We start from the raw sequence: 14,126 nt of genomic DNA on the forward strand, positions 1-14,126 counted from the left end.
CCAAAAGGATCTGGAAAAAAACAAACAATGTAGGAGGACTCAAACTTCCTAGTTTCAAAACATACTACAAAGTTACAGTTTTCAAAGCAGCATGGTACTGGCGTAGAAATAAATGTATAAACCAGTGGAATAGAATCGAAAGTCCAGAAGTTAGCCCATACATCTACGGTCAATTGAATTTTCTCAAGGTGCCAAGACCATTCAATGGAGAAAGGAACAGTCTTTCACCAAATGGTTCTGGAACAACTGAATATCCACATGCAAAAGAATAAATTTGGATTTTTACTTCATACCATATACAAAAAAATTAACCTAAAATGAATCAGACACCTAAATATTAGAGCTAAAACTGTAAAATTGTTAGAAGGAACCATAGGTGTAAATCTTAGTGACTGACACGTGCTACAACATGCATAGACCTATAAAACATTATGCTACGTGTCAGAAGCCAAGCACAAAACACTACATTTTGTAAGATTCCATTCACATGCAATATCCGGAATAGGCAGATTTATAGAGATGGAAAGTAGAGTCGGTGGTTTGCAGGGCATGAGAAGAAGAGGGAACTGGGAGGTATGTGGTTTCTTTTGAGGATGTTGGCAATGTTCCGGAATTAGGCAGTGGTGATGGTTGCACAACATTTGGAATATACTAAAAACAACTGAGCTGCAGACTTTAAAGTCATTACGATGGTGAATTTTATCTCAAACAAATTAGAAAAACATATTTGGAGGAACAATGACCCTGTTGTCCTCATTCTGTGAGTCCTGGTCATATTCTTTCCTATAAGGGCCCTGACTCGGGCATTACAGACCTGCCTTGGTTGGCATCTGACCCTCTTTGGGGCTCGGCTCCTCTGACAATTAAGTCTGGGCCCCATCCTCAGCTTCGTCTTCCTTCCTGCTGCAGGAAATGAGAGCATCTTTGTGTGCTACCAAGGGGGCCTTCACCTGCTTGTTAATCGTTCTTAGGCTGTATTTCTCTCTTAAACAGCTCATCTATCACACAGCTATGTTGCATCACGTCTCTTCCCCTGTTAAACATCCCAGTGCACCACTGCAGAAAATTTAACCCGTTAGACTACTGTCTTGCACCGGGAGCTGTCTCCACCTACTACTGATGATGGGGTCCTCATCACCAGCGGGACAAGTGGGTGTGCCAGCCCCCAAACTCCATTGTTTCACCTGCTGTCTCAGCACATTCCTGCTCCTAACTCTTGCAGACTGGGTGCCTTGGAAAAGTCTCTGAGATGGGGATTCAGCAAGTACAGTGTTTGTTCGGGAGTGCCCTGGAGAGCCATGCCTGAGGAAGGGAGAGAAAGCAGCAGAATGGGACAGAGAGAGAAACTGAGCTGCGCTTTAGGTCCAACAAGAGCCCTGGAAGACCCCACTGAGACCCCTGGAACTACACTGATCCTTAGTGTGGTCCTGAGTTGGGCCAAAATGGCCAGACCTTTATACTTCTCAATCGATCAGTCATTTCACGTGCACTGCTCAAGGAAGGGATGAGCAAGACAGCTCTCTGCAGCTAACATGACCCCGGAAGGGTCTGACGGTGGAAGGCTGTCTGCCAGCAGCATTCCCAGCAGCTGGGGTAATGAGTCTTGCCTTGAAGGCATCTAGGAGCAACAACTCAGTGTTCATCACTTCCTTCACTGGCTCTTCAGCTAATCTATTTTCATTATTCTTCTAGGTCTTCCCATAGGGATTAAATATGAATCCTTAGTTTATCACAGTCTACTCAGAGTTAACATTATATCACTTCTCAGAAAATACAATAACCTTCTAACAATATATTTCCATTTATCACCATCCTTAGTTCTATTGTTGTCATGTATATTACTTGACTTACTTTATAAACCCCCAATACAGAGTTAAAGTGTTATGTCTTTTAAAGAAATTAAGAGAATAAAAAAACTATGTAATCTTTTGTATTTGCCTACATATTTACTATTCCTGGTGCTCACTCTTTTTTTTTTCTTTCTTTCTTTCCTTCTCTCTCTCTCTCTTTCTTTCTCTGTCTCTTTCTCTCTTTCTTTCTCTTCCTTTCTTTCTTGCTCTTTCTCTCTCTCTTTCGTTCCCTTTCTTTTTCTTTCTTTCTTTCTTTCTTTCCTTCCTTCCTTCCTCCCTCCCTCCCTCCCTCTTCTCTCTTTCTTTCTTTCTTATCTAAATTTTCTTTTGGAGTCAATTCTCTTCAGCCTCAAGAACTTCTTTTATTTCTAATAATGTGGATCTGTTGGTAACAGATTCAGTTTTCAGATATCTGAAGAGGTCTTCACCTTTGTATTTGAAGGGTATGTTTGCTGAGTATAGAATTCTGAGTCACCTCAATTTAAAAATCTTAAGTAAGTAAATAAGAATTCCGGATTGGCAGATATTTCCTTTCTGTATTTTAGAGATGTTGTTCCATTGTATTCTCATCTCCATTTTTTCTGTTGTGAAGTTAACCATTATTCATATTACTCCATCCCTACATTATCATGCTTTTTTTTCTTTTTGTTTTGCTGTTTCCAAGATTTTCTCTTTGTCTTTGATTTTCAGCAGTTTGACCATGACATGCCAACATGTGGGTTTCTTTGTATGCATCCTGCTTAGGTTTATTGAACTATCTGGATTGAGAAGGTTATGGTTTTTCATCAAATTTGGGGAAATTTAAATTATTATTCTTTCAAATAATATTTTTTGCCCCTTTTTCTCTTTTTTCTCTTTTTCCTCCTTCTGGGACTCCAGTTACACATTTTTAAATTACTTGTTCTCGTCTCACGAGTCAATATCTTTTCAATCGGTTTCTGTTTTTCAGAATTGATCATTTTCATTAATCAATCTGCAAGTTCACTGATCATTTATTTTGTCGTATGTAATCTGCTATTAAACCTATCCAATTTTTCATTTTGGGTATTTCACTTTTTAATTCCAAAATTGCCCTTTGGTTGTTTTTTATGGTTTCTGTTGCTCTACTGAAATACTCTAGCTGTCCTTTTATTATAAAAATTTTTGCCTTGGCGGCCAGCCCCGTGGCCAAGTGGTTAAGTTCTCGCCCTCTGCTTCGGCGGCCCAGGGTTTCACCGGTTCGGATCCTGGGCGCAGACATGGCACTGCTCATTGGGCCATGCTGAGGTGGCATCCCACATGCCACAACTAGAGGCACCCACAACTAAAAATACACAACTATGTACCAGGGGGTTTTGGGAGAAAAAGGAAAAATAAAATCTTTTTAAAAAAAAATTAAAAAAAAAGAATTTTTGCCTTGAATTCCTTGAATATATTTATGACTCTTGTTTTTTTTTGATGAGGAATATTGTCCTGAGCTAACATCTGTTGCCCATCTTCCTTTTTTTTCCCCCTCCAGAGACCCAAAGTGGTTAAGTTTGCATGCTCCACTTTGGTGACCCAGGGTTCCCGGGTTTGGATCCTGGGCATGGACCTCCACACCCACAGCCACGCTGTAGTGGCCTCCCATGAACTAGAATGACCTACAACTAGCATATACAACTATGCACTGGGGCTTTGGGGAGAAAGAAACAAAAGAGGAAGATTGGCAACAGATGTTAGCTCAGGGCCAATCTTCCTCATCAGAAAAGCATACCTCAAAAAAGAAAAAACCCAACAGGTCAAAACACTGATTGAACACTCACTGCTGGGACCACCAACACTGATTGTGGGCTGCAGAATCTCTTCTTCTGTGCCGACAAGGCCACCAGGGAACAGAAGTGCAGAACAGTAATATGTACCCAGGGCTCCTGCAGCCTTCTCCTCCCCTCTCCCCCCCAACCCCCAAGATCCTCCTGTGGCTGATGCTGGGCAGAGTGAGGGAGTCCTAGGCATCAGCAAGATGGAAAACCTCTGGAAGGCACCCAAGACAGGCTTTAGAGGCAGAGGGTTGAGACAGGAGAGAATATGGTGGTCACCAAGATCCTGGTGATAGCCCTGAGAAAACCGTGGCCCTGAGAGGACCAGCGATTGGCAAGACACACCATAAACCTATTACAGAGTGGACACAACCCAGAAATCCTTTGATCACGTCACACAGCTGCCCTGCTGCCCTCTAACAGACATTTCCTGGAGGTTACTGGCCCTCTGTGCCCCTTACAGAGGCTAATATTACACCCTTTATAGTCACCATTCAAGAGCTGGAGCCCCGTGGGCTAATTCATTTTTACAAGAGCAATGCAAGTGCACCTGTCAGCAAAGAGCTGAGAGGCACTGGAGGGGTCTTGAGGAGGAAGAGCACTGGACTGGGAGTCCACAGTCCCCCCTCAACACCCCAATAAGTTGTGTCATGTTGAGTAAATCACTTTCTCCCTGAGCCTGTGTCCTCTTCTAAAATCTAAACACCACTCACACCCTTGCCTCGTCCCTCCCTCCCTCCCATCCTTTCTTCCTCCATTCGAGCATTCAAACATTCGCTGAACTCCTGCCAGAAGCAAGTTGGTCTCTCCTGGATAGCTTCTGTGCTCCATCAACTTCCCTGGTTCCTGTGGGGGTCAAATAAGAAGCGAACGTGATGGCGTTCGGCAGAGCAGAAGGGCCTTTCCAGGCACAAGACGTGACTGCTATTTTTAAAGCGTTCCTATTTGAAAGGCAGGGCTTGATTTAGCATGACGAGGTACGAGTAACAATGGCCTGGCTTCAGGGGAGCTCTAGAATGATCCTTCTGCGTTCAATTCTAGTGAAAGCTGAACAGACCCACTGTGTTGTCTGGCCAGCCCATAAGCTGGCACAGGTCCACCCTGCCTGCCCTCTCTGTCCTGTGCCTCCCTCCTGTCCCCAGAGCACAGAGCAGGTGAGCAGGAGGGAGTCCGGGCTCCCTCACGCTGCTCACCTTAATCCTCAGCCAACCCCGTGAGAAAGAGAGCATAGCACATTGATGTTTGGGGGAGTTTCCTTTAGAATCTGGGGGTCAGAACATGGTTCAGAATTTTATTACAGGCTTATGTGTCCAGCTCCAGGCACAAGCAGAATCAATCAGGAGTGGATGTCCATGGCTTCCATTGGCTCATCTGTTCAATGGGGACATAGACAAGATCCGTTTAGCCTTCATATTCCCATAATTCTACAATTCCAACTCTAAAGCTGAGAAGAAAGTATAAAACGAAGACTTCTCGTTACCACATCCCTCTACAAAGATCCCCAGCAAATAAAAGCAAGACACATCCTTTTGTTGTCAGACGCCTTGCTAAAGTGCTTTGCAAATTGAAGAACCCATGAAAGTTAGGGTGCATCATGATTCTATCTCCTGGGGCTCAGTTTCTCTGTCTGTAAAATGGGTTAGTTAGATCATAGTGCTGGTCAGTGACAGCTTTTGCTGACTTGTTTCAAAATGGGCAAAGGATGTGAGAACAATGTCATTCAATTTTTATAAAGTTACATTTATTCTGTTTCTAAATTCTGTGATGATTCCTTCAATTTCTGGTAAACACATATCCCTTTTTTAAAGTCAGGGTAATAGAAGATGATTTTCTTATTGCTGTTGCTGTGGTTTGTTTTTTGCTTTTGAGTATCTTGCTGGCAACCCCACGTTGGTCATTGTAGTTTTAAAATTTATTTTCCTGGTCCGTGAAGTACAACCAACTGGAACTGATGGACCACAGCTCTTGTTTCTAACAAGTCTGTGTGTTATCTATTTTAGCAAATGAATGAGAGCATTTTTAACATGACGCTCTCTCAGTCTTTCTCTTGTCACCCAAACCCTAGCACCCACTCTTCATTCCAGCCGCTGCTCCTCCAGATAAGCTTAATCTCCACCTGGAACATCCCTCCCCTTCCGGGCCAGGCTCCTCCCTTCCCTCTAAACTCAAGCAAAGACTTGCCTGTTTCACAAAGCTTTCCTGAACTGCTCCACCCCGTTCCAGCCACTGTAATCTAAGTGATTACAGCCTGATGTCATGAATGCCGAGAAGTGAGACCAACTCCTGTCAGAGAGCATAGGCTGTCTGGAATATGTGTTTCTCTTTGTCTCACAGCAATGCCTTTCTCTACTTAATATTCTGTAACCACTTCCAAAAAGTTAATAAGTCAGAACATTTAGAACTGGAAGAATTCTCGGAGGCTGAGTGACTTGCCCAAGGTCACAAAGCTGGTTTGGGGAAGAGAAGGGACCAGATCCAGCCACCTTTGTTTTCTCTTCCTGCCAGAGTTGGTGACATTGGCCATACTGCCCTCCCTTCACAAATCCTGGGAGAAACTCTGCCCACTTTTTTTTTTCTTGATGAAGAGTAACCCTGAGCTAACATCTGTGCCCATCTTCCTCTACTTTATATGTGGGACACCTGCCACAGTACAGCTTGATAAGTGGTGCCATGTCCGCACCTGGGATCTGAACCGGCAAACCCTGTGCCACTGAAGCGGAACGTGAGAACTTAACTGCTGGGCTGGCCCCTCTGCCCATTTTAATGCACCAACTTAACCCCTACTGGGTGCTTTCAGAACTTAGCCCGGTGGGACTTACCTCTCAGATAAAGAGTGCTCTTAGAGATTGATGACCAGCTATAGCAGTTTCCCAGAAATCGCCTGTGCCCTGAATTGATCAAAACCCTCAGCTAGCCATTTCTAAGGCAGGTCCTTGGCTGGGGGCTTGAAGTCACCCCACACATTCTGCAGCTGCCAATGGTCTGCCCTCTGCAAAGGACAGAACTTTGATGTCTAATCATTTCAGGAAGCTCCTCTATCCTTTCGAGCAGAGCTGCACATGGATTTCACACCACAATGGCCCAGGCGCACATACGTCTTAACGTAAACATCGTATTCCTTTACGTCCTATGACTTCCACCACCAAACATGGCTTTTATTTTAGTTATTTCCATTTGAGACAAGTGCAACTTTTGTCTTGATTGTAAAATACTGACCGAAGAAAATGGCCATTAGAAGTTATCTTTAAAGACAAATTTAGTAACTCTTTCAGAGGAAAGACCTCAAAAATGCTGGAGGGATGCTGTCTCAGCAGCATGAGTGGGTTTCAGCTGTCCTCGTCTGTCACTGGCAGGGTGGTGGTCGGTGGTGGGTCAGACAACTGTGAGGTGCTGGAAGCTCAGCTGCTGCCCACGCCACACAGAAGGTTCTGGAACCTGGGGGTGCTCAGCAAGGAGGTTACTCAAGACCCCTTCCTCCTCCATTGACTACTTCCGAGCTGTGCTGATTTGACAGGGCCTGTTTGTAACATTCTCCAGACCCACCTGAACGCTCCCCGAGCCAAAAACTTACAGTAAATCTTCACGAGCTCTCAAGAGTTAGGGGGGACTCAGCTCACCCATGCTTAGTCACTTTGTGCCGTGGTGGGAAAAGAAAACGTGAAGAAAATCTCCTCTTCTCTTTCCACGGGTGTAATATTGCTCACCACCCCCCCAACTTTTGGATAGGAAAGCCAGACATCAGCTTGCCTTGCACATAACAAAAGCAAAAGGAGGATTTCGCTTGTGCATCCACATTCTCAACAAAGCCTTAGAATACTGTGAAGCATTTTCAGGCAATGAGGTCTCTATAACAGCTAAAGACAGCTACACAAGGCTGCTCCTCTCTCAGCACCCACCCAGCCAAGCCCCATCTGTGCGCAGCAAGGCTGGCCTCTCCGATGACCTGCAGTCTAGTAGGGGAGCAGAAATCTAAAACCGCCTTCCCGGCATGGGATCCGATGCCCAGAGGAGCATTTCTGACGATAAGCGCTACAGAGATTTGATAAACACAGAGTGCCAGGCTCTGGGCTTTCTGTGCTCCGGGCGGGCGATAAGTGTGACCTACAGCAGCCGGGGAAGGCTTCACACACGAGGTGGGAGCCGAGTCTTTGGAAAGTGGCTTTTCGTTGGGAGAAAGAAGGGGGCAGTGCAGGAGTAAACACAGGAGGCTGGATGAAGCCGGATGCATTTGGGGGTCACTGAGGTGGAGTGAGACGGGGAAGGAGGCGGAGGCCCTGGAAGCCCAGTGGAGGGTGTGCACGCTGAGTCTTCTGCATGGGCTACCCTGCCCCTTACCTCTTTCCTCTGAGAGGCACGCCTGCCTCTCTCCTTTGTCCAGCTGGTGCCTACTTGACCTTCAAGACCAGGGGCATATGTCACTCTTCTGGGAAGCCCTTGCTGTCCTCCCTGCCCCCCTCTGTGTCTGAGCTGCCCCTGTCCTGTGTCCCCATGGCCCTTGGTACACACGGTGATAAGGATTGGGTTGCTGGTCGAGTTCCCATGTAGGTGGTGACCGCCGTCAGGCTGTACCCCGGTGCCTGGCTCTGTGCCCGGCATATAGTCAGCATTCAAATCACAGTCTGCAGAACTTGGACCTGGGTGCAGAGGGAGGAGCTGGGGAACTCTGAAAGTTGCAGGGGGCGGGGATGCACTCTGCTCCCCGATGGGGAACAACAGGGATTAGCGGGGAGCGTCCCTCACTGGCGCGGCGCTGGAGAAGACTCCATCATCTCTAGGCTTAGGCATCTGCATTCCCTGAGCCCTGACAAATCCATCAAGGCTCAATGGCCACCAAGGAAATCAGATACCTCTCAATGCCTCAGTTTCACCATTGAAGAAACACTCAGTTTCTCAGATATTGGCACAGAATTGTCAGATGTTATTGAAATCTTTACCTTTGACCCAGCAATCCCGCCCCTGGGAATCTGTTCCACAGGAATAACAGTATATTCCAGAACATAAGGCACATATGAGGATGTTGATTGCATCTTTGTGGTGGCAAAACACCAGAAACACAGGGAATGCCATCAAGGAGCACACGGATAACTGTTATGACATATCCACACCGTGGAATGCACGTGCCATTGGGAAGGGGGATGCCCACGTCAACGAAGTGACTTGGAATGATTTCCTGAGGTCTTGCAGAGTGAGAGTGGTAAGATGTGACTCTCCTTCACTTGCCTTTCTCTTCCTTTCTGGAACAACTCACCCTAAAGCCACTTGTGGGGCTGAGCCGGGAGGCAGCCATTGGTGTTGAGGTTTGCTCAGAGTGAGGAGAGCATCCTTGTGGGACAAGTCAGATTCTGAACAGAGCGTGGAAGGAGTCCACGTACCAGGGATCTGTGTTGGGGGATCCGTAACTGGTGTATTAAGTTAAGAATATGCAGATTCTGACCTGCAGAATGAGGAGGCACAAGCCCCCACACCCTCCATGGGGTGGGCAGGCAGCTCCCTCAGCATCCCAGCTCCCACTCTGGGGAAGTGGAAACCCCCGGGTTGTTTTGAGTGACAGTGCAGTTTCAATATACTCACACAAAGGAAGTAAAGTCATGAGATTTGTTACTTACACATCCCAGAAACAGGGTGGGAGGCCACCCATGCCCCCACCGGCAATGAGCTGGAGGAAGGGCAGTCCTGGTCCCAGGTCATGAGCAAGCAGAAAACAGAGGGCAAGGTGGCAAGCACCTATTACTTATGAGGTAGATGGGACGGAGGTCACTAACTTTTCATGAGCTTACCTCGTAAGTGGTTATTTTAAAAGGTGCCCCAGGAAAAGGGAAGTGGGAACTTATGGTGGGGATCCTAAGTGAAGGTCCTTATTAAATGTCCAGACTCTGGGTGGGGGCAGGCTTGTCATACTGTGAAATGCCCAGGCAGTGCCTCAGAACAGCAATTTTCTCATCACAGGACCCTGAGCAGAGTGAGGAGGGTGAAAATGTAAGGGGCGGCCCAATGAGAGTGTCGGGTCTGAGAGGGTGAGGAGGGTGTCTGTTTGGAGGGGCTGCCTGGTGTGGAAAGGAAGCCCAGCAAAGAGAAGGCATCCTTCAGGGGCTGGGGCGAGCCTGACCTGGGGTCTCAGAGCCCCAGCCGGGTGAGGAGGGGCTCACATGGGGGCATCCCAGGCTGGGATGAGAAGCCCAGGAAGGCTGGGAGGAACTCTGCCTGTGGGACAGCGCAGCATGGGTGCTGGAGCCACAGTAGGGGTGGGGACGGAGCACAAAAGGAGGGGAAAAGGGAGTGTAATGTAGAGTGAGGCTGTAGGAGAGGGGATAGAGGCACGATGGGGGATTTTTTACATGCATGGAAGTAGATATATTAAAGATGATGGAGGCAGGTTCTCCACTCTCAGAGAGGGGAGGTACAGAGAAGGACAACTCGAAAACTGGAATAAACCCTGCAGTGTTAAATTGGAAGTGAAGGTATCAGTGTGAATTCATGGTGGTCAATATACATAATAAGTATAGATTCAAACGTGTGTATGTATAGATGCAAACATACGTGTATCTGCATGTGTGTGAATATATATACAAGTGTATGTGTGTGCATAAATATGCACGCGTGTGCCCTTGTGGTGTATGGCTATACATGCATACATATGCGTGTGTATGTATATGTAATCTCTAACTCTGTTGACAGGGAGCAGCCACTCCCCAACAGCAGTGAGAGTGTCTAGTACTCAGATCTTGGCTTTTATATATTTATTTATTTGTTACATTTTTGTTGTTGAGGAAGATTGGCCCTGAGCTAACATCTGTTGCCAATCTTCCTCTTTTTCATTTTCTTGATTGAGGAAGACTGTCACTGAGCTAACTGAGGAAAAACAAAATCTTCCTCTATTTTTCATGTGGGATGCCACCACCGCATGGCTTGATGAGCGGTGTGCAGGTCTGCGCCCAGGATCCCAACTGGTAAAGCGCGAACTCAACCACTACACCACTACAGAGAAATATGGACTCCTACGTGGTAAGTTGTACAGAAGTGACCTCAGCGGGAGGCAGGAGCAAAAGAGAGAAGGAGGAGGCAAGCATCAGGAGAACAAGAAAAAGATTACAGTGAAAATAAACATGGGCAATGTATGTAAACGTTATCGTGCACTTAATATAAGGCACTGTCTATGTATTTCTCTGCTAGGGCCGCCATAATAGAATATCACAGACTGGGAGGCTTAAATGAGAGACTTATCTCCTCAGAGTTCTGGAGGTCAGAAGTCCAAGATCAAGGTGTGGGCAGGGTTGGTTTCATCCTGGACTTGCAGATGGCCAACTTCTCGCCGTGTCCCCACATGGTCTTGCCTCTGCGCATGCGGGCATCCCTGGTGTCTATGTGTCCAGATATCCTCTTCTTATAAGGACACTAGTCATAATGGATTGGGACCCATTCTAACAGCCTCATTTGAACTTTATCACCTCTTTAAAGGCCCTGTCTCCAAATGCAGACATTCTGAGTACCAAGGGTTAGGACATCAACATATAAATTTGGGAGGGACAGGATCCAGGCCGTATCAGTGTGGATACATGTGTGTGTGTACATATGTACACATGTGTACAGACGTATGTATATGTATATGTGTGGATCTATGTTTGTGTGTGTGTATATGAAAGCCTTGACTGATCGTCCTGTGTGTTCCCAGTTCTAGTAAACATCCATTCTGATTTGTTCTGGACTCCTTGTTGAAGGAGATTTGGTGACTTTTGCTCGTTAAAAAAATAAATTTTTATAGGGTTGTGTGCTTCCTGAGTTTTCTCAATTCCAGCCAAAAGCAAGAGTGATTCAGTTGCTTCAGTTTAGGTTAATCCAGTCTTGGTAAATGACGCAGGTTTGGGCAGCCCTCTCTGATCACAGGATGTTTATGAAATGACACACGGAGTCCTCTTCCCTTTGGGGTCAGATGGTCAGAGACCACACTCTACTGCTAGATGACAGTTCCACTTCTCATGAAAGTTATGCCTTTGTCCTCATCATTTCTTTGTCTTATACATCTCTCTGGGACCTCTTCAATACAATTTTGTCTCCCCCGACCCCCACTTATTTTTCTTTTCCCTGCACCATTTGGTTTCAGCTAATTCAGTTCCACGCATTTGGAACTGACTTCTCCCTTAACGAAGTCCCACATACCCATACTGAATGAACAGTCCAACACAGCCTAAAGAAAGAAAATACACGCCATCTCCAGAGTCTGGCTTATAAAAAGAACAATCCGTGTTTTCTTTGGGACACCCATTTCAGATATGGTGTTGTGGCGTCTCAATTCCGCGTCTTGTCATGCCCACAGAGATGGGGGAAGTGTTTTTCCTCCTCTAGAAATGCCTCGGATAAAACTGCAGATGTCTCCTTTTTCTTTTTTCCAATCCCTGTAGCCGGGATGTGCAAACCATGAAGGAGACAGAAATAAGGTGCCATGCACGGCTCCTAAACAGACCAAGTTGTACCAGTTATGTGTTGTAGCATTCCTCAAACCAAATGCTGGAATCGTGAGTGCACACATTTTGCAAGGACATAGCAGAGAAAGAACTGAGGGATTCTGAAAGTTTAGCCTCTTTGGTGGAGAGCAAAGAGCGCTGGCCTTGAGCTAGTCTCACTCCGCCGTTTACTCCCTGGGTGATCTCACCTGTCCCGTCTTCTCACCTGTGTCATGGAAAAGGGCACTCCTGCTTATGTCTTCACTGGACGGCCAGCCAGGTTCTAGATCACACATGAACACATCCACTAAATGGCAGAGCCCCGTGTAAATGGAAGGTAAGAGGAGGCGTTGAGGTAGTAGAGATGAGAGGGCTGGCTGGGAGGCAGGAAATCTGGGGTAGGGATCTCCCTCGGTCCTTTCCTCTGAACCTCGGGTCACTCACTGGGAAAACAAGGATAGGCGAGCCAACCTCACAGCTGCCCATTCCACAGCTGGACTATCCGGGGGACATTCAGACAGCATTTTCCCAGGATGCTCTATCATCCTGTTTCAGAAAGTGGAAAGGCTGTCTCTCTAAGGATGCTGCTGTATGGAGTAGGAAGGTGAGGGTGAGGGGGTCAAGAGATCAGAGCCCACAGCACCTGGGAGGTTTGAATCCCAGCTTTTAAAAATCACAAACCCTGCTCAGGTCTTCCTCAGCCCCCAGCCTCTCCTTGGGGAGGTCTTCCTCTTCACGACGTACATACACACCGGAGGGGTCTCATGCTGTGCTGCTGGCTGGACAGCTGTCCTCATCCTGCTCCTGTCAGGTTCACGAGGCCTCAGCACACACCACAAGGTGGAGTCAACGACTCAGTCTCCCTCAGGGAGAGGTTGGCTTCGGAGTCCTGCTCCGACCAGAGGGCAATCTCCCTGCCAAGTGTGATTTTTCTCACTCCAGCACACTCCAGAAAGTGAGGTGGTGGGGAGCTGTGTCCTGCTTGCCCGTCGGCCCAAGTTTGCAAAGTGTCATAACAAGCAATGTGCTGTCTCTACCAGCTCACAATGGACAGAGAATGTGCGTGTATTTCTTCAGTATTCTTCTCAGGCTAGGGGTTCATTCACTCAGTTGTTCATTCATATCGTTATGGAAACCTACCCTATTCTGCAGCATGCAGGGCCTGAGCATACACAGATGAATGACATCATCCTTGCTCTTGGAGAGTCCCTGGTGTCATGAGAGATGAGCATATGGAAGGCGTGGGCGTTCAATAAATACTTGATTAGTGCACAAATATGAGATCATTGCCCACATGTTAGATGCCCCTCTCTGCTAATGTGGAATATTGACTTATTCATCAAAACCATTTAGAGACTGTGGCTAGAGAATAACCCAGTCTAAGGGACCCACGTGAGGAACCAATCCTTGTCCTTGATCCCTTGAGGCCGGGTCTCTTATAATCCACGAAACAAGTTACTAAAGTTTTAAAGTTTGTAAGTAGGAAGGGCTGAATACTGGTCGTGACTGAAAATCACATTTTGGGGTCTTTGTTTTCATTAGGAAATATATTTTTTTTCCTGCTCAGTAGTTGAAGCCAGTGACGGCACAGATTGCTGTGTACCAGCGTACATCCCTCTGAGGGAACCCTGGGTGGCTACTGCCTATGGAATCAATCCATCACCAGGACACTGACACCACTTGGAATGCCAAGGGCTTGCTCCACAACCCAAAAAGGAAAGGAGAAAGGCTCCTGGTGAGTCTGTGTCATAGGGCTCCTCCTGGCTCTGTCCCCTTTCAGCTATGCCAGAAGCCACCTCGCCCAGGAAGACTTCCCGAGTCATCCTGCCTGACAACCCACCTTGGAGCCTCTTAGCACACAGGCATATGGTTTGTATATTCCATTACAGAGTTCCACCAACCATCAAAATAATCACTGTTTTCCCCTGAAACCCTCAAACCACTGGTTTATCTACTAATCTGTGCTCTCTTTGGGGAATTTTTATTTGGCCTGGCAGAATAGAGGTTACAAATACGTGATCTGTAGACTAGGAAGATAAACATATATTTAATCAAAATCT

This window comes from Equus caballus, chromosome 31 (genome assembly GCF_041296265.1).
Source record: "Equus caballus isolate H_3958 breed thoroughbred chromosome 31, TB-T2T, whole genome shotgun sequence".
NCBI lineage: Eukaryota > Metazoa > Chordata > Mammalia > Perissodactyla > Equidae > Equus > Equus caballus.